The 21,328-nt window shown below is 41.2% G+C and overlaps 2 protein-coding genes across 12 annotated transcripts in view; one reads left to right on the forward strand and one right to left on the reverse strand.

Annotated features, from left to right (window-relative positions):
• Nucleotides 1-9,769, reverse strand: part of RSPRY1 (ring finger and SPRY domain containing 1) — a 46,646-nt gene extending 36,877 nt beyond the window's left edge. The window contains exons 1-2 of one of the 6 annotated variants that reach the window (XM_077898336.1): nucleotides 9,272-9,508; nucleotides 6,380-6,532 (exon numbers count right to left, since the gene is read on the reverse strand). The gene's annotated coding sequence lies outside the window, so the exon portion shown is untranslated. The other 5 variants (XM_077898330.1, XM_077898335.1, XM_077898331.1 and 2 more) reach the window with 5 other exon arrangements.
• PSME3IP1 (proteasome activator subunit 3 interacting protein 1) overlaps nucleotides 8,702-21,328 on the forward strand; it is a 35,135-nt gene continuing 22,508 nt past the window's right edge. For 2 of the 6 annotated variants that reach the window (XM_077898341.1, XM_077898346.1), the window contains exon 1: nucleotides 10,039-10,214. The gene's annotated coding sequence lies outside the window, so the exon portion shown is untranslated. The other 4 variants (XM_077898347.1, XM_077898343.1, XM_077898342.1 and 1 more) reach the window with 4 other exon arrangements.

The following is a 21,328-nucleotide window of genomic DNA, read 5'->3' on the forward strand; positions in this document are numbered from 1 at the left end:
TGGGACAGGCATGACATGCAAATAGAAGATTCAGTCCAACCAGACACATTAAATTGGGGAATGTATGTATACGTAAGGAAGGGAGGCCAATCAGGTATTTAGGGAAAAAAACTGGTAATGATTTGAAAATATCAAAGTGAGATTAAGTCCCAGAAAACAAAGTCTTTGAGGCAAGAGAAAAGAGGATCCTTACAGTTTAATGCCAACACTTCTAAAGCTATTTAGACTGACAAGAAATATTGGGAATGCTTGTGAGAAAAGCAGTGAGTTTAAAAAAAAAAAAAGCTTGTTGAATCTGAGAGTCTTAAACTTCATTTTATCCAAAAAAATTTTTTGTTGCTAAACTGGATAAAGAATTAATCTATGCAGGTTTCCTTTTAGTACAGTTCCAAAGTAAATGGATGATATCTAGGGAGGCCTGGGTGGCTCAGTGGTTGAGCATCGTCTTTGGCTCAGGGCATGATCCTGGCATCCCAGTTTTGAGTCCCATATCGGGCTTCCTGGGTGAAGCGGGCTTCTCCCTCTGCCTATGTCTCTGCCTCTCTCTGTCTCTCTGATGAATGAATAAATAAAATCTTTTAAAAAATGGAAGATATCTAATACATACAGGTATTTTTAAAAATCTGACTAAATTTGGAGGGAGATGACAAGAATTTAGTGGGCTTTTTTCCCCCTATTTTCATATTGAACTCAAGTGTAGTTCAGGTCAGTTTCTTCCAGGAGTCATTTTCCCTAAATGATGCAGAGATGATGCTAACTACAAAATTTGTCATTGGAGGAAACAAAGTAAAATAAATAAAGTTTTAAAATATTTTAAAATCAAAGGCTTTCTCCTTTGAGAAAGGACCAACTGTAAAGACCAGGTGGAAGGAAGAGGTTAATTAGATGGGAGGAGCTGTGAAGCATTTCAAAGGAAAGCCTATGGAACATAAAGAAAAAAAAATGAGCTGGCATCTTTAAAAACCTTCTGAAATGTACAGAGAATCTTAATGGTTACAGCTAAAGGCAGGGCACATAGATGAACAAAGTGTATGGTCTTTTAGATTTACTCAGTGTTGAAGAATGTATTGCTTTGCATCTGGAAATCTTTGTCACTCATGGTACTTTTCTCAGAGAACAAACTGCGAATACTTTAGGCAAAAGATTGGATAATGAAACCAAACAATTACGCTCTACACAGCTTTGTTTTATCTCATCCCAAAAAACATTATGTGGTCCTCTTCTTCTCCAGGACCATTGTTTTAAGACAGTAACACTCAGCCTATAGATCTTATAAAGGATGCTAGAGACCACCTCCAGCACAGGGCCTGGGCTTTGTTGAATAGACTGGGCTCAGATCCCAGCCCTGCAATATTTACAGCTACATATTCTAATTACCCCAGCTATTGACAGACTTTAAGACATGGAGATAATAGTAGTTCTTACACAGAACTACTGTGAGGATTCAATGGAAGAATGCATGTACAATATGTGGCACAGGGCCTAACACACTGGATCTAAAAACGAAAGCTGTTAGTGAAAGTAACTAAATAATCTGGGATATGGGGACTCTGGAAAAAGACCTGATTTAAGAGCACTAAGATAATCAAAGAAGTTATCTTTTCTAGTTCTCATCTACTCTGTACTAAAATAATTTTTACTTATCTACACATTTAGACAAAGAACCCTGGAAGGGACTGTAGCTTAAGCATACCAAAGGTGATGATTGCTTAGGTTCTTCTTAAAATGCAAATTCCTGGTTCTAATTTTCATCAGAATCAAAATTTCTAGGATGTGACCCAAACAAGTGTCTTCTTAAAATTCTCCAGTTGATTCTGATAGTGGCTGGGTCTGGAAATTATTGTGCCATAAAATCTGACCTGTCACAACAGGCAGGACCTACTGACTGAATGAAGGGACAAACTGAAACAGTAGAGTGATTCATCTGCAGTCAAAACAATTAATCTCCCTTTCCAGAAAATTGAACTAAGACTTTCTTTGAACATAGCCTTTTGGAGAGGGTATCCAAAAAAACCCATTAGAATACCGTTATATCCATTAATGATTGCATATAGTACATATCAACACAGTGAATAGCTCCCTATATTTCCCACCAGATCCACCCTATGAAGAAGCATCATAATAAACTGAGATGCAACCCTGCTTATGGGTAATGCCATTCAACTGTTGACAGGCTGAATAGAATGGAAAATGAATAAGAATAGAGATTATATAAAGGCAAAATATCTCAAATACCTATATACTTTCCCATAACTTTGAAGACTACTTAGCATTAGATGGTCGGAGTCTCAATTTTGAGAAAAAAAAAAAAGTCACATAATTTAAATAGACACAATGCTTAGATATGTGGCTGTAGCAATCAACTGATTATAATGATACCGCTGGAAGCCACTGCTTACTAGAGACACTTTTAACCATCTAAATGGTAATGCTTTGTAAATCATTATACTGTTCATAGACATTTTGCTGCAGGGGCATAATTATAATCAAGCATTTCCTCTTACAAAAGAAAGTGAAGACTATTTTTTTTAAGACTATTCATTTCTATATCACTTATGACTTATTCGATTTTTACATTTTATCTACTTTAAAGCTGCTTTGAAAGGAAAAAAAATCAAACGGGCTCTCAGTAAGTTTAGTATTAAAGCGGTGAGGTCTGGTACTCAACACATAGACCTCTACCATCATAAACAGCTCACCACAGAGACATCTGGCCAACTGGTCTAACCCTGTCTGACAATGGTCCAGGAATCAATGATTCATCTCTTCAAATATTTGCTTGCATTCAATCATAATACAGCTCAGTGGCATTAAGAATGCTCTCTTTTCTCTGAAAATAAGACTTCAGAATTATGCTGCCAAAAAAGAAGAAGCTGGTTAAATGAATAGCCATAGGAAGAAAAACCAAACTTTGGGCATGAAATTACTATTGCTGTCATCCTTCCCTCATCATTACAAAACAGTATTACAGGATGCAGTAATTTTTTCCAATCCACTACCCAGTTCCCGAAGACTAAATCCCACAGCATGAACACGTAATACACTGGAAATTTTAATGGTTTTCCTTCATTGGAATATGTTTTGGACTTTGTCCTAAGGTAGTGAATGTATTACTATACATTATATAGTATATATACTATATATTATAGCTTCTAGTGTCATATTTAGTGCCCCCTCAACATTTAATTATGAACAATTTCAAACATACAGAAAAGTTGAATTTTACAGTGAACACCTAGATACCCACCATCTACATTCTAACAATAACATTTTACTCTACTTGCTTTATCACACATCCATCCATCTCTATCCATCATCAGTCCATCTAATTGGTTTTGATACGTTTCAAAGTAAATTACAGACATCAGTATACTGTCCCCTAAATCATTCACCGTGCATATCACAAACTGGACTTCAATATGCTTTGTTTCTCTTTTTTTTTTAAGATTTTATTTATTTATTATTGAGAGACACAGAGAGAGAGGCAGAGACATAGGCAGAGGGAGAAGCGGGCACCCGGCAGGGAGCCCGATGTGGGACTGGATCCCAGAATCCTGGGATCGTGCCCTGAGCTGAAGGCAGATGCTCAACCACTGAGCCACCCAGGCATCCCTCAATATGTTTTTAGAGGTTAAATTTACATATAATGAAATATATAATCTTAAGCATATATGTGCCAAATTTTGTCTAATGCATACATCCATGTAACTCAAACCTTATCAAGGTAATTCATGGGCAGCCCAGTGGCGCAGCGGTTTAGTGCCGCCTGCAGCCTGGGGCGTGATCCAGGAGACCCGGGATCGAGTCCCACCTCGTGCTCCTTGCATGGAGCTTGCTTCTCCCTCTGCCTGTGTCTCTGCACAATAAAATCTTTTAAAAAAAAAAAAAGGTAAGTCTTACCCATAAAACATATTTCCTTTTAAAATATTCTATAGGACACACCAAAGATCACCATTTTTTTTTTTGCTGAAGATTGTGTTTAAATGAGGAAAACTTGGGAGGTTAAGATTGATTGTTAGCACAATAAGTGGATAAGAAAAGTATATTATATGTCAACGGTATACTCTTGAGTTGAAACAGAAACCACCTGAAGACATTTTAACAAGTGTGTTTTTGTCTTTAGACTCTAAGGCATCTGATATTTTCTAGCAGGCAGGGGAGGGTGGGGGTGAGGAACAGGGGGAAGATTGTGAAATATTTTGTTGGAATTTCACTTTTCCCCCAAATAGAATAGCAGCTCTGATAATAAGATATTTTACCATGTCACCTAGGTGTACAAAACTATCTGCAGTGGCAAAGCTACTTGAGGTCTAAGCCACACAGGGTACTATTATCCCTGGGATTGTAACTAACCTTCATGTTGTCTGAGAAAAGCACTGTGTGATTCTGATCTTTCTGCTATGTGCAGAAGTTAAAGTACCTCTTTGGGGCCCCTGGGTGGCTCAGTCAGTTAAGCATTTGTCTTTAGCTCAGGTCATGATCAAACAGGGTCCTGAGATCTGGCTCCCTTGCTCAGTGGGGAACCTGCTTTTCCCTCGGCAACCCCCCTTCCTCCATGCTGGCTCTTGCTCTCTCTCTCTCTCTCTCAAATAAATAAAATCTTAAAAAAGAAAAAAAAGAAAAAAGAAAAAAGAAAAAAGAAAGGAAGTACATCTTTGGAGGGAATGCAGTTAATTTTCATGGTTGAGCTGGTACAGAAGGGTTATCTGGAAAAAGCTTCTCCTATAATGTTAAGGGCTTTTTAACTCAGTAGCAGTGTTGTCTGTGGTCAGGTGAATTTTATTTTATATATATACATTTTTTTTTTTTTTTAGCAAAACAAATTACAGAATATAGCCCTGACCTGAAACGGTACAAAGGATAAAAGACAAATCCTTTTAGCATTCAAAAAAATGTAACAAAATTTAGGGCTGGGATAGAGTAAGGAATTTCCAGAAGCAAATAATAGTAAAAAAAGGAAAAGTAACTAATACTTGCCTGGTCTCAAAGACTGAAAAATTTGCCTTGAACCCAGAAAGGAAATACTATGAAAGAATTGAGGTAAGAGCCAATGATGGCTACAGTACAGAGGAAAAAACAAAAACAAAAACAAATGTAGGAGTCTACATTATTTGCGATTCTCCCCCCTAGGAAGCCAGATAACAGGAAATCATAAAGATCTGTTATTCAAAGACATACATGATCCACAAATGGAGGGGAAAGGACTTTACTACCACAGAGAACTCTTTGCTATTAAGAAAACAAAATGCGTCAACAGCATGAATAGCAACACTTTTCTTAAAGAGATCTACTTAAAGCAGTATCTGAAAACACTCCATTGCACACTCAACTGGATACCTATTAGAAACTAACAGGCAGTCAATAAGTATTTTAAGTGAATTTATTCTAAAATCGGTAAAAATCGAGTGTTTCCAAAGGAGTTATCACTTTGAAAAACTCAAACAACGTCATTCAATAAATATAAATCCAATGCTTATGCCAGGCACCAAGCAAAGATGAAAAGTGGTCCCTCATGCTCTTCACAAAGGGAAGGACAGCAACAGGCAACATACTGAGTGCCCGATCCATAATGCAGTACATGCCATAGAAGCCTATGGGTAAAGCATCAGGTCCACTAGGTGGAGGCCTCTCCCTCTACCATTTTTCCAGTGGAAAAGAAACTTAAGTGACTTTCAAGTATCTCTTACAAGCATGTTTTTAGGTGACTATATACACCAGCGTTAGCAAAAGGGTAATGGAAGATTTATGTCTGTGCTGCTATACACTCATGTCTTAAATTATAAGCCAAAACATCATTGGTGCAAATATTCCTGACTGCACAGTGAAAGGTTAACCAAAAGCCCAAAAACTAAACTGATAAAGATGAAGCTAATAGCAACTTCAAGGGGGATGCGGGAGAGGAAGCACAATGGGAAACTAAGATCCATTTGAGACAATACTGAGGATGATCCTAAATAAGCATCCTTCCTGAAATATGGCAGGAACCCCAATTCTGCATATGACATGTAAGAAGCTCTGTACTGGTGCCAAGTTTCCCAGGACAGACTCTGGGAGACAACAGTAAACTCTAATGTTACACTAGTTTTGGTTTATGAATACCATGTTTCAGTAATTCTTAACAATTCACTTGGCAGGTTATTAATAAGTAGCCCTGAGGCATATGTAAGTATGAACAACTATGAAGCAATAAGAACTGAAAAAAGAAGCTGTACTTCTCACAAAGAAGGGTGGAGTGGGAGCCATACTTGGAGAGTCACTGCATTAGGGAGCCCAGGAGAGGAAACTTAACTCTTCAGGAGCTAGAAGGGGTAAGAAAAAACTCAACTCTGAAACATTAAACTGAGGTAATAATAAACTTGCCAAGTAAGGTATTTCAAACCTTCTATTTGATGTGCGTAAGATCCATGAAATTATGCCAGGAAATTATAATTTCAAGCAGCAAGAAAGCTACATGCAGGGTTCATTCATTAGCAAACTTAAAATATGCACCAATTCTTTGCTTTTTCCAATGCATTCTTCATTTTCAAAAGCCCTGAAAGGGAGAAAGGAGGATATTCTCTAACAGCCAGCCTCTATTTGTAAAATGTTTGCCTCATTTAGCCTTGTATATATCACACAATTATATACAGTTATCTATAGTTAAATACGCTTTTACATATTTAATCAGCAAGCACTCTTTTGAAATGGACACAGTAAAATTTAACAATATGTACCTTTTTTCCTAATCATATTTCAAAAGCTTACTTATTAAATAGATAAACCAAAGGGAAAATATTCATTCTTTTACACTTCTAAAATTGTGAAAGTCTCCTTCTAACCATTGTGGCTAAGACTTAACATTCACTATTTCCTGACTGTTCTGTTTCAATTTTCTAAATTGTACACAGGAAAAAACTATCCACACTCAATGGTAAATGAAAGAATGCCAAATATTTGAAGAGAAGCTGAACTGATAGTTTACTACCCCAAAGTAACTCTTTGAAATAGAGTGCTGGTCCCATTGTGGTTCCCATCCGTGGCGCCTAATGATTTTCCATTCACTTTTCAGCCTTGTGACTATCACACCTACTTTTCAATATCCGACCACAAAGCGGAACACTTCCAATTTAAACCAGTAATAGTCATTACCCTCCTTAGGAATTCCTAATAATTTCTCAAACTGTATAGATATTAGAGTATCAAGGTGAGTTGTATTTTAAAGGATGCAAAGTGACTTCTCACTTCATTAAAAAAATTACTTCCCATAATTTTTGTAATAATTGACAGACGGACTTAAACTCACGAGTAGAAACAGACTGTTGTAAATGCATTTTAGGAACACACAACAATTTGTTATTCTCTTGCCAAAACATACTGTAGAGTTGTTGTGTTTCCCTATTCACTACAGAATAATAAACTTTTACACACAATGCTATGCTTTTTATTTCCTCTTGATTCTTGGCCAATTCACTAAGGGAAAAGTCATTTTGTTGACAAATCAGAAAAAGTCCACACAGAGTATGCTGGAACACTTCCTAATTAATAACTTAAAAATAATCATGGAGTACAGAAATAATGAAGGGTTTGTGAAAACAGCAAAAGCAGGACAGAGGCATTAAGCAGTAGGTCAGGACAGCATGTATCCTGGGAAATCAGGAGTTCATAAAATCACCAGTTTTTTTTTTTTTTTCTTTACGACCCATGGAATACAAAATTAGAAAAACAGGAAATGCAAGCCAGCTTTTTGTAAAGAAAGAAACCCAAAGAACAAAAATAATCACCGAAAAACCAAACTTGAAAAATCACAAATCACCCAACATTTGGACAATCAGCTCTAGCAAATGCCAGTAACCAAACGTTAGGAACATGTCATACATGGACACAAGTATCATAACCTCATAGGGGGAGCTACAAAGCAAGATGTCATTCCAGGAAATGCAAATTATATATATGGTGAGAAATTAAAGAGAACCACTGTGGAAGAGAAATTTAAGATCAATTGGTAACGTGCCTCATAATCCGTCGTTTGAAGTCACCATAGAACACAGAAAGGCATAATAGTCACGGGAAAAAAAATAAAAAGGTCTCATCTACAAAATCACAACTGAGGAGAAGGACGATATTCACTACATGTAGATACCCAAAGGTCACGAATACACACACACACACACACACACACACACACACAAGGGAAAAGGGAGGGGGGGGGGCGGTGGTGGTTCATAATTCTGAGATCAAATTTCAGCCGTCAGAGAAAAACTTTCTGGAGGAAAAGATCATATTATAGGGCTACCTCCTGCCAGCACCATCAGAAGTTCAAAGTCAATTAAAAGTCCGGGAGCAAAAAACCGGAAACCCCTGCCCTCCCATCTGAAGCAGGGGTTTAGATCCTGGTGTGACCTAGAAAGGCCCGAACCTGGAGGTTCCCAGTACAACATGGCTCCCAGCACCATAGGTGATCAGCAACTGTATTAATGCTAATCCCCTACACCTACATACTGCTTTACAGTTCGGGAAGTGCCTTCACGTCCATTCCTCACCCCCTGTGGTGGCAGAGTCGCAGTCCTCCGCTTTCACACGGCTTGTAGCTCGTCAGGTCTCTCCACACACCGTGCCGTTTTACAGAAGGGGCGCAAGAGACCAATCTGCTCTCCTAAGATCCCGCCCGCGGCAGGCGAGGGGCCTGGGCCACTGTGGGGCTCGACCGAGTCACTAACACGCACAAGACACTTCCAACCTCGGAAAGTTCAAAGTACAGCACTCCAGGGGGAGCAGCCCCATTCGGACGGCTCCGCAGACTGCAACTGCACCGGCTCGGCGAACCCTCTCCGAGAGCCTCGCTCTGCCTCCTCCGAGACAGGGACGCCGAGGCGCCAGGTAGGAACCGAAGCCTGTCTAGAGGCACCCGAGGGTGCCGCTGCGACGGGACGGACCCGCGTCCCCACCGCCCTGCCCTTGCCGCTGCCCCCTCCCCATTCCCCGCCCGGCTTTCCGGAACCGCTCAGCCACCGCCTCGTCCCAGGGCCCTTCCCCTTCTTCACATCGGGCCTCCCGAGTAAGAGAATCCGCTCGCTCTGGCCCCGCTCCCGGTCCCTCTCCCCGCGGGGCCCCTCCACCCCAAGGCATTTCTGCGTCTCCCGGGCAAGGTCCGACTCCCGTCCGTGCCGCCCCAACCTTAAACTCCACAAAAGAAACCCCTCCCCAAGCCTCCTCCGGCTACCCCTTCCGTCCAGGACGCTCCTGAGGAGCACCCCTAGTATCCGGAGCCTCCCCAGAGCTACCTGCCTCTCACCTGGGCCCCTTTAGCCGCGGCCTCCTCGGAAGGGCGACCCTCAACAGCCTCCGCCTCCGGCCACGAGCCCCCTGGAGGGGGAACACCCTCTTCCAGGTGCCTCCTCAGGCGCCCTCGGCGCGGCCTCAGTGGAGGACCTCGGGCTGTTTCCTGGGCTCTGCCCAACGCCACTCCCTCCCGGGCCCTCACAGAACCTGCCCTGGCCCCCGTCGGGTCTCCCCAGCGCAGACTCGGGCGGCTGTTCCCCTCCCTCACCGACGTCCCCAGCCCTCGGACTGCCCCCCGCTCCGCGTCCCCACTGGTTTCCCAGAGCAGCGCGGCCGGGCTGTGGCACTGACTTCTCCAGCTCCCGGGCCCACCCGAGGGAGGGGGCGGCGGCGGCAGCGGCGCGACTCCTTTGTGACAGGTCCGAGAGAGCGGTAAAGATGGACGCGAGGCCACGGCGCTGCCATTACGCGCTGGGCCCACCCCCGCTTCGCACCGCCCCTGCCCTCCCTCGGTCCCCTAGGAAACGCCCCTTCCTCGGTGGCAAGCCCTCTCCCTGGAAGCCAATCGTCTCTCAGGAACGGTGCCACGTGATCACACGCTCCGGCCCGCCCCCCAAGCGCGAACTGGCCAATCCTCTTGCTGAAGTGGGAATGGCCCAATCAAGTCTCTCCGCCTAGCCTTCGGGACACCGGATTTCCATCTGTCCCCTGGGAAGAAAGAGAGGTGCGGATTGGGTTACGCCGCCGGAAGCGGGGCGGAACTTTGTTGTGGCGGTGAGGAAGAGGAAGCCCTGAAGGGTCAAAAGGAATACAAAAGCAAAGGCTGTTTTCTTTCTTTTCTTTTTTCCTTCTTTCTTTTTCTCCCCCCCCCCCCCAAAGAACGAGTGGCCTTAGCGGTGGCGGTTTGGGGTGGGCGCCGCCGAGGTGAGGGGGTCTCGCCTCCCGCACGCTGGTAGGTGAGTGCGGCCTGGGCCCTGGTCTGGCGGAGAGACCCGGGCTCCAGCTTCTTCCCCGAGGACACGGGGGGCTACGACTGGTGTGAGGTACAGGGCCAGGCCCGCCCTCAGTCTGCGCCCTCGCCCAGTCTTCTGAGTCACTGGGGTCAGGGGCTTGCTGGGGCCCAGCCAGGGGGCAGCCGAGGGAGCCTGCGGTAGGGCATCCCAAGCGGGATGTGGGGCAGCATCCCGACCCCTTCCAGCGGTCTCGGGACTTCGGGCCTCTTCCTGGCTCTCTTCCACCGTTTCTGCTAAGTGGGGCCACCCCCCAGGCTCCAGGTGCGGGCCGGGCTCCTCAGGAAATGTGGGAGTCCCTGGATGGAAATGGTTGAATCCCAGAACGCAAGTGTAGGATGGGAAACGCATTTCTTATGTACCATGTACCGTTTGCTGTGCTCAGTGCAATTTCTTCTAATAGATAACAAACCAGCGTGCTCGTTTTGGAAAAAACAAAAATAAAACCCCAAAAAACAAAACCCAAAACCAACCCTCCCCCCCCCCAAAAAAAAACAACAAAATAAACAGCTTAGGAAACTAAGACCATGGGTGGAATGATCTTGTTTGAAAGTTGCCCACGTGAATGTCTGTGCACACAGGTGTGAAGGTGGACACCTACTAAGAGCAGTGGTTCTTAGCCTAGTAGAAAATACGGTCTTCTGACGTCCATTTAAATACAGATTCTCTGACCCTACCCCCCAGATAATCTGACTGAGTAGGTCTGGAGTTGGGACCCAGGGAAGCCAGCGCGTTTGCGCCTGGTGGTCAGAAATTCCAGTGACCTGTTGTGTATCAGCTGTGAAGTAAGAGCTGTTCATCTTCAGCTGTTTGGCTTATTGATGAGTTAACAGGGACCCCATAAAATGGTTTGGAGGGCACTGCTTCTGAAGTCCTTGAAAGGAATTAGTGTTTATACTCCTTTTTGATACAAGGAATTGAGCTGAGATAAAGGCAGCTTTCACAGTCTTTCAACTAGAGCATGAGAGGAGCTGTTAGCAATTTCTAGGAGTCTGAAAGCAGAGGCTGGCCACTTATTTTTCTCAGCTGACGTGTTGGTGCCTTAATCCCTTACAACCAGGAAGAACAACGTCAAGACCATTTACGTGGTTAGCAGCCTTTCCTTTCACCTTCTAAGAGTCTTGATGTTTGGTTAGAGTTAAGCTGCTACCTCATACTGAAAACTGCATTGCTGGTAAGTGAGGTTATTGAAGTGTGTGGTTCCACCAGAGGCTCAACCATACTGTAATTATACCTTTGAGGCAGCTGAATCAAACAGCTTCATTGTGCTCCCTCTTGATCACCTTTTGAAAATTCTTTGTCTTCAATTCTTAAATATGGTCAGTTTCATTCTTTATTGTGGTATGTGTTTTAAAGATAGTTCTTTGTTTTTGGTTTTCTGCATTTTCATGATATATCCAACTGTGAATGTGTTTTTGTTGTATTTGGTGTTTATCAGACTTTCAATTTGTGGATTAGTGTCTTTCATTACTTGTGTAAAATTCTTGAATTTATGATCGTATATTGCATAAGCCCCATTGTTTGTTGCCTTTGCTAATTAAACACAGACCTTTTCACTCTAATGTATGTCTCTTACTCTCTTTTTATTTTTCCATACTACATCCTGCATAATTTCTTCTTCATTCTCATATTATTTCTAATCTGTTACGATACCCTTGCACTGAAAACTTAAATTCAGTTATTGCTTTTTTTTGGTTCCTGAGGTTCTGTTTGGTCCTTTTTCAAATATGCCATGCCATTCATTGCTTTACAGTTTCTTATTCTCTGCTGTTAATTTTGAGGCTCAGTTTTTATTTCTTTAAACACAGTAAGCATTTTTTTTATGATGTATGTGTGTTAATCCCACTCTGTGAATTCCCTTTGGGTTTGTTTATTTATTTACTTTAAATATTTATTTATTCATGAGAGAGACAGAGAGAGGCAGAGACATAGGCATAGGGAGAAGTGGGCCCCTTACAGGGAACCTGATGCGGGACTCGATCCCAGGACCCCAGGATCACAACCTGAGCCGAAGGCAGAGGCTCAACCGCTGAGCCACCCAGGTGTCCCCTTTTGGGTTTATTTCTTTTGCTCATTATTCCTGCAGTTTTTCTTTCCACTTCACCTTTACCTTGAGTTCTTTGGGGGGTATGAGGTTCAGATGGAGAAGGAGGTGGTTGTCAGACTATAATCTGTGGATTCCTGGCTTTGACTTTTGTTTCCATTACTTCATAAGGTTATCAGAACAGCAGTTTTCATGGTCATAGAAATCTTCAGTAGAAAAACCAGTTTGAATATTGGGCTTAATTTCTGGTATCACCTTTTCTTGGGTTTTGGCCAAATTTTTTACTATCTTGTTAGCTTTTCTGTTTAAGAATTATTTTATTTTTTTAGATTTTAATTTATTTATTCATGAGAGACGGAGGAGGGGGGTGCGGGCAGAGACACAGGCAGAGGGAGAAGAGGCTCCCTGCAGGGAGCCGGATGTGGGATCTGGGACTTGATCCCCGGTCTCCAAGATCATGCCCTGGGCGGAAGGCGGCACTAAACCGCTGAGCCACCCGGGCTGCCCTGAGAATTATTTTAAAAATTTCTTCCATTGTTTTTGTTCTATCATAGAGGTAGAAGATTGGTCTCAACTTCCTAGGCCTCTATTTCTGGAAATTAATGCCTGCTTGCTTTTTTTCTTTTATTTCTCTTTTAATTTGTCTTTAAAATTTTTTTTTTCTTTTTTAGAAGGGAGGTAGGGAGTAGCCAAGGGGGAGAGAGAGAATCTTAAGCAGGCTCCATCCTACAACCCTGAGATCACCACCTGAGCCAAAATCAAGTCAGATGTTTTTTTGTTTGTTTTTAAAGATTTATTTATTTGACACATCGAGAGAGAGGGAGAGTGAGCACAAGCAGGGGGAGCAGCAGGGAAAGGGAGAAGCAGGCTTCCCGCTGGGCAGGGAGCCCAACATGGGGCTTGATCCCAGGACCTGGCATCATGACCTAGGCGGAAGGGAGATGCCCAGCTGACTGAGCCACCCAGGCACCCCAAGAGTTGGATGCTTAACCGACTGAGCCACCCAGTTGCCCTAGCCCCCTTTCATTTTTATTTTGGAATGCAAATTCGTGATTTCAGGGAATTTTGAGTTAAAGATCATTTTTCTCTGTATACCTAAAAATTCCGCCACTGTTCCCTCTGCAGTGTCACAGCCACTGTCAGTGGTAAGCTTCCCTAATGCTTTTTTCTAGTCTTCCTTTTGTGAACCCCTCAGTGCTTTGCTTCTTTATTATAGCATTTAACTTCCTTCTTCTTTTCCTAAAATTGCTTATGTGCCAACCTTATCTCTTTTCCTGAATGCAAGTTCCTCATTTGCTAAAAAGTGGAGTGCCAGTTGAGCACCTAGCACTCTGCCTTGTACATAATAGATCCCCTGTAAAATTTACTTCCACAATACAACTGAATGAGTTAGTTGGCCTCGTGTGGTTTGTGTACTGCAAACCCTTTTTTCCCCCTTAAGTTCGGTCTTAGGAGTTACACAAAACCTAGTGGGATGAAGGTGTGGGGGGAGTATAATTTAGTGTGTGGGCTAGGTTCCAAAGCCAGCCCAGATGGTGAAACTGTATAATCAAAGCTGCCTTCGAAAATCTTCTAGGGAGGCATCATATTGGATGTAGGTATACCAGCACAGCAAAATTCCAACATGCCCAGGTTTTCTTCCAGCTTTGAAACAGATGCTGTTTTTCTTCCTTTGAGCCTCAGGTGAAGCAGCTGGTTTGCGTTTAGGAGTCATAATGTTTTTTTTTTTTTTTTTTAATACGACTAATATTAGAATCATACATAGTGAGGGAAATGCTTCTACAATGAGAGGCACACATGAATTGGAGAACTGAGAATCAGGCAAGGGGATCAGTATTTTAAGTTCTCATTTTCTTCCAGTGCATAAAGATGAATTCAGGATATAAGCACAAACGATAAGACTGTTCTTGTGCTCTGGAAAGCTAAATGTATATATAGGTTTGCTTTAAAAAAATTTTTTTTAAAGATTTATTTATTTATGATAGACACACACAGGGAGGGAGGGAGAGAGAGAGAGAGAAGTAGGCTCCATGCCGGGAGCCCCATGCGGGACTCGATCCCGGGACTCCAGGATCACGCCCTGGGCCAAAGGCAGGCGCCAAACCGCTGAGCCACCCAGGGATCCCCCCCCCCCCAATTTTTTTTTATTGCATGTGTTTTTTTAGATTGCTTGGACAACCAGAAGATTACTACAAATTGCTCTTTATGATAAACATTTTAAATATGAATGAAATTGCTTATGCTGTCCGCTGGTGTTTAGATTCTTTTACTCTCCTTTGCTACTGGAGTATGTTAAATAAGCCTGAGTGTTAGATTGAGGATTACTTTGTCTAGTAATAAGTACTAGTAGTAGTCTTTGTTAGTAGTTGTCATGCCCTGAAGTTTTATTTTTTTTTTTTTTTTTTTTTTTTTTTTTTTGCCCTGAAGTTTTAAAATCTATAGAGAAAGTCCTCTTGATTTGCATTCCCGTGGCTTGGTAGAAGTGACTTCTGGCCAGAAAGCTACCTGTCTGGAATATAGTAGAGTTTGCCAGATGGCAGATTCCTCTTAATTGCCGTCCTGTATTTTGAAGTCCCATGTGATTTAAATATCAGGGTAAAAATGTTGGAAGAGCAGTACTTAAGTATATTTACTGACAAAAGGAAAGTGGATTGGCCTGTTGTTTTGCTACCCAAAGAGAAGGCTTAGAACACCATAACACAGAAATCTGATTCCCCTTGGTGTATTTTTATACTGCAGTCTATCTAATGCTAGAATTAGGAGGGGGTAGCGGCTGGTGATGTAAACACTTAAGTAGTCTGCCATCACAGAATTCAATTGCATGGGAAACCAGATATCATTAACTTGTATCATGGCACTAGCTAAATGGAATAACTTTTCAAGTCTGCAATAGCAATTAGTTTGGGCGGAGCAATGTAAGTTTTCTATTTTATATGGCATGCGGTATAAGACAGCCCATTTTGTCCCACCAACCTGGAAATTAAATACCACAGTCTCCAGTACAAACACAGGAGTGCAGTGTTTAACAGTTACTTTGGCTTGAAATATAAGAACTTTGTTTTTTTGGCTGTTAAGCAAATTTGAAAACTATGTTCTTTATTTGTGTTGGTTTGAAACTTTTAAGTTTGGACAAAGTGATCTTGGTATGGTTTTGGTTTTCCATGAATTCCCTAATTGAGGAACTTAAATAATCCTTTTTAAAATAGTGTAATGTTTAGTTTGATAATTAAACTTGAATCACCTTGGAAATAAAAAAGCTGTGTGAGTAAATGAAAATTGACAGCGTGTATTCTTTTTACAATTAAGCACACTAAACAAAATTAATATTCCCAACATAAATCCTCTTTTCATTTCTACATGACTCTTTATGGTACCATCCCAGACCCCTGGACTTTGTGTTTTGTTTTTAATTTTTCTAGCAAATGAAGGGAGAAAATTAGAGACTTGTGAAAATTTAGGTGGGTGGTAGGAATTAGAAATAAAGTTTAATTTTCAGTTTTTTCCTGCTTCCAGAAGGAGGTAAATGAGCTGCAGGTACTCATCACCTCTCTTTTGGATAATAAACAACCAATGAAAATTAAGCTCTTGAAAGAAAAATGCTTTGTGTGGGCAACACTGATTCCTCAGTGCAACAGAGCATGTTTTAGTCAGTTGAAATTAAAGGAAAGTAGTGAGTTATTCTTGAGGAAGACATCAATTATATAATAAGGGAAAGTGACTTAATTTTTGGTCCTGTGTTTCCAACTGCACAGTTTTTGTCGTGTTTAAATAGAATTCCCTACGGAACATAGAAGCTTGAGCAAATACGTAATGTCTACCATTTTCTGTAACTTTACATTGGATAATACCTCATAATATTCATGTGAGATCATTCTTCCCTGCTTCAATTCTTCAAATCCTCTTCATGGTTGTTTATTCAATAAGCATTTATTATCTGCCTAATATATGCCAGACACTGCTAATAAGCACTGTGAATACAAAGGGCCGTTGGAACAGTTGGAACAAATGATAAAACACAATGGGTAAGTGCTGCAATCAAGTTACAGATTGCTCCAGTAGGGGTGAGAGTAGAAACAGGGAGGCTAATGGCAGGCTATTCCAGTAGTCCTTGCTGGATAAGGTGCCTGAAAAGAGATTAGAAAGGAAAGGATTCTTTTCTTTTTTAAAGATTTTTATTTCTGTTTATTTATGAGAGAGGCAGAGACATAGGCAGAGGGAGAAGCAGGCTCCCTGTAGGGAATGCATGCCGGACTCATCCCTGAAACCCGGGATCACACCTGAGGCGGAGGCAGACGTTCAACCATTGAGCTACCCAGGTGTCCCGAAAAGGATTCTTTTCTTAAAAAAAAAAGGAGGATGGATTAAAAAGAAATAAACCTTACGAAGTACTAATACCAGAACTTGGTGACTGGTGAGATGTAGGAAATTGAAGGAGAAGAAGTTTAGGTTCACATCTGGGTTTTCAGCCAGGAAACAGGATTGACCCATATTTATGCACTCCATTGTCTCTTACCTGTACTATTCACTTTGGTAATTCATGATATATACACTATTATCTGGTATTAATTAGTTTAAGAGTACTCCTTCTTTTAAAGTTTATTTCCTTTATGTACCCCATGTAATCTGGCACAGTGCTGGATATAGAGTTTAGCATTCAGCACAATGTCCAGTTTATTTAAATTGAACTTCTAATAAAACAGTAAAATAGAAAACCATGCTAATGGGAAAATACAAAATTTCCCAATTATATATACACATGTAAATCTTCCCTACTTTCTCTCAGTTTGATATAATTCTTTGGTTTATATATATCTAATCTCTCTATGTTTGTATCACTGATCTGGTTCCCCTCCATTCCTTGAGTGCAGACTGTATTTCTCTCACTCTTGTAACCAGTCCAGGGCTTAGCTTAGTGGTTTGTAGTAATGGCAAACCTTTTGAAGCATTTTATAAGCATGTGTCAAACTCTGTGCTGAGTGCTTTGCATGAATTACCTTGTTTATCCTCACAAAAGCTCTCTATTGTGCAGGACTGTTTTAATCCTCACTGGTGAGAGCAACCTGTGGATGGGGGAAACAAGATTCTGAGGACTTAAATGACTTGCCCAGGGCATATGACTTGTAATTGGCAGAACTGAGGTCGCTTGATTTCAGACACAGTGTAAAGTCTTTATCATTACTTGTGCTGCCTTGTATAAGGAGACCAGCACAGAAGGTACTTGTTATATAGTGGGGGGGATTAGATTAGGTTAAGTGAAAGGTGTGTGAAATGAAACTTGCTTCTTGGCAGTGTGTATTGTCAGAGATGTTTTGAATCCTGAAAAAAACTATTTCTGGAAAAGGAATATCCTGAACATTATCCAGAATACTCAGGAATATGCCACTTGTTCATGAACATTTCTGTCCCTGTCTTTGACCTCTCCTAACATAGAAAAGTGACCAGATAGCTAGAAGTGCCACTGGTGGCATAGAAGGCAAGGAGGGAATGATGGTTGAAGAGCCCAGAAATGAGGACCTATGGAAGATGTGCAAAGTGTAGAAAGAGAGGATGGAGCCAGCTATATTCTAGTCTTGTCCCTTTTAAACACAGAAACTCATTATAATTAGGTCTGGCCATCTAGCTTGTTTTATCTATTTTGAGATCGAGGGACTATCAGGATTATAATACTAGCTTTAAAAAGTAGATTTTTACAAGTGTTTACTAATTTTAACTCTGTTTTTAGGAAACCAGCCCTTCGAAAGCAGTACTTTCTCTCAAATTCTGAAGCCATTGTCTTTCAATTTCCTTTTTTTTTTTTTTTAAAGGTTTTATTTATTTATTCATGAGAGACACAGAGAGAGACAGAGACATAGGCAGAGGGAGAAGCAGGCTCCATGCAGGGAACCTGATGCGGGACTGGATCCTAGGACTCCAGGATCATGCCCTGGGCCCAAGGCAGGCACTAAACCGCTGAGCCACCCAGAGATCCCCATCAATTTCCTTTTTTAATGTGCTTCTTTATTTTCATTTTTGGAAACCATCTCTGATTCCTGCCCTTGTCCCTGTGGTGTGAAAGATGGTTAGTAGCACAGACTCAATCCTTTGGGTAGAAATTGAATTCTAACATTTCAGAGAAAAAGATTGATGACAAAGAGAATAAGAATTTCTTGGAATCCCTTAAATTTGTCTTTTTCCAAAATTGATAAGTGTTAGGAAGATTGTTATTTCTCTAGAGTTTATATTTCAAATTCAAAGCCTTTTACACATATATCTTGAAGGCTTTTTGTCCCTTGAGTTTCAGAGAACTTTGTTAAAGTTAAGTGAAGGTAGGTTCTTTTCCAAAAATTCAATAGGCCATGAGAATTAATGATTTTACTTTCTTCATTTTGAATTACAAGAGTAGATCATACAGTCCGAATTCTTATTTAGATAGAAGCATGAGAGATTCTAGGTTTTTAAAATTTTGGCCTATTGGAACATTTTTCAAAATTAACATATTCTTTCATTTTTTAAAATGTACAATGAGAATGAAGAGATGCATTTAATAGGAATGCCAGGGCATTGTCATATCCTAATATTTATTTCCCAGTTTTAAATCCTACACAATCTGATAAATTCACTGCTTTGAGACACTATTATTTTCTCCATTTCATAAGATTAAAAGAACTAGGGATTGTTTGGCCCAGAAAAGTGATGGATTAGGAGGAACGTGGGAGTTGTCCTCAAACAGTTGAAGCATTGCCATGTTGAAAAAGGACTTGGCTCCTTTTTTGTCCAGTGGATTGATTTTTTTTTTGTTTTTTGTTTTTTTTTGTTTTAGTGGATTGAATTTATGTGTGGAACTTATAGGGAGATGAATTTCAGTGCGGTTTAAGGAAAAACCATCCTACTGGTCAGATCTACTTAGGGAGTCAGCTGCCTGGGAGTGAGTGCATTGGTCCCTATTAAAGTTTTAGAATATGGATTGGGTGAAAATCTTCTGGTATGTGTGGTAGATTTGTATGTTGGATGGAGAATCATTTTAGATGGGACACAAGCTGACCCACTCTGGATTATTTCCCAGGAATAAGGGTGAGGGGAAGAAACCAGATAGCCAATTTAGGGTGAGAGAGGAGAGCTGCAGCCAAGCTAACAGAGGAAGAAAGGGGGACATCGAGGGTCCAGTATGTCTCTCCCACTCATAAGAGCCCTAATTTAAGACATTTAAAAATATGTTGGCTCTTGTTTCATAAGAGGTTATTCTGCAGAAGTTGAGGAATTTTTGGCATGGCTAGCAGAGATGGAATAATTCTGTTTCTATAACAGGGCTCTGTCTGGAGACATTGAATGAGGCTAAATCACAAGTGTTCAGCTTGTGGGCTTTAGGTGGGAACAATAGCTTCTGTCAATGGATTTAGTTTTCTTTCTAGTAGATTTCAAAATTCTCTCTTAAGGTTGTTAACATTGAACTAAACTGCTGCAGTGAAATTTGGGCTGAAACTATTTTCTTGTTCAGAATGTATAGATTTGCTTTCTCAGCTTCCATTTCATCTTTAGTAAAATGTTTACATGAACATTTTCAGCCTGGAATTTGGTGTAGGAAGAAAGCTGAAGTTGACATGTCCTTCTTTTCAACCAGGATCCCAGGTTTCTGGGGAGGGAGATGGTGAAGGGATAAGAGTATGACACTTTTACATCAGACCTGGATTTTATTCTCAGCTCTATCATTCACCACCTTTTATCATCTTAGACAAGTGGTTTAACTTCTCTAGACTCCCATTTCTTCATCTGTAGAGAGATAATATTTTTCATAGAGTCAGTGGGAGCATAATGAGATAATATACATAAAAATGTATTTAGTGCATGCTAAGAGGTTCAATAAATGGCAGCTACTTTATTTTTGTGCTGTCAGTAGAGACTTTTTTTGGGGGGAGGAGAGAAAGAGCAAGAGCGGGAGCAGTGGGGGGAAGGGTGGAAGTAGAGGGAGAGGAGGAGGGGGAGGGAGAGAATCTTAAATAGATTCTGTGCAGAGTGCAGAGCCCGACAGGACTTAATCTCATGGCCCTGAGATCATGACCTGAGCTGAAATCAAGAGTCAAGATGCTTAACTTACTAAACCACCCAGGCATCCCAATAGAGATTTACTTTTTTTATTAGGGGTCATTTTGGAATGGACATTGAGTTGATGTACTAGTAGTGCAGAATATCTGTTTCCTGGTTGTTGTTGTTGTCGTTGTTGTTTTAAGATTTTATTTATTTATTCATGAGAGAGACAGAGAGAAAGGCAGAGACACAGGCAGAGGAAGAAGCAGGCTCCATGCAGGGAGCCCTACTTGGGACTCAATCCCGGGTCTCCAGGGTCACGCCCTGGACTGAAGGTGGCGCTAAACTGCTGAGCCACCCGGGCTGCTCTTGTTTCCTTTTTGGATGTAATTCTATGATTAATATAACATGTCTGAGTAGAGAGTTTATTCCACAGTCTTCAAAAGGAAAGAAACTAGCAAAGAAAAGAAAGGCTTAAAAGGAGTAGTGCACACTCTAGCATTATTCCCTTCTCCCTTCCTAGAGAGATTCAGGTAGAAGTATCTAGATTTGAGAATCTTGTGCATCAAGATATGCATAAAGTGTTTGAGGTTATTGTGGCAGTGAGAAAAGAGAGGAATTGAAGATAGACTCTTCAGTGGCATAGATCTGTAACTCACAGGACGGGAGGTCAGGAAAGAGATGGAGGACTCAGCATAGGCTAGAGCACAGGACATTGAACCTGAAGTTGGGAGATCTGGGCTCTAGTCTCACTGTCTCCGTGTGGGGTTTGTGTGCCTCTAGGTGTATCCCTTGTACAGACTAGACTTCATCTCCAAGGCTCCTTGAATACCTGAGTTTCTCCATTCTGAAAATATTTGGAAACAATAACATGCAAATAGAGGTAGTGGAATGTTCCTGAAACAGGAATTTCAAGAAGAAACAATGTCAGGTGTCACAGAAATAAAGGAAGATGAGATCTGGGAAAAAGATAGGATGCTCAGGAGACCAGTTTGTCTAGAGAGGGACCAAGAAG

The sequence above is a fragment of the Canis aureus genome, chromosome 5, assembly GCF_053574225.1.
Source record: "Canis aureus isolate CA01 chromosome 5, VMU_Caureus_v.1.0, whole genome shotgun sequence".
NCBI classification, from domain to species: domain Eukaryota; kingdom Metazoa; phylum Chordata; class Mammalia; order Carnivora; family Canidae; genus Canis; species Canis aureus.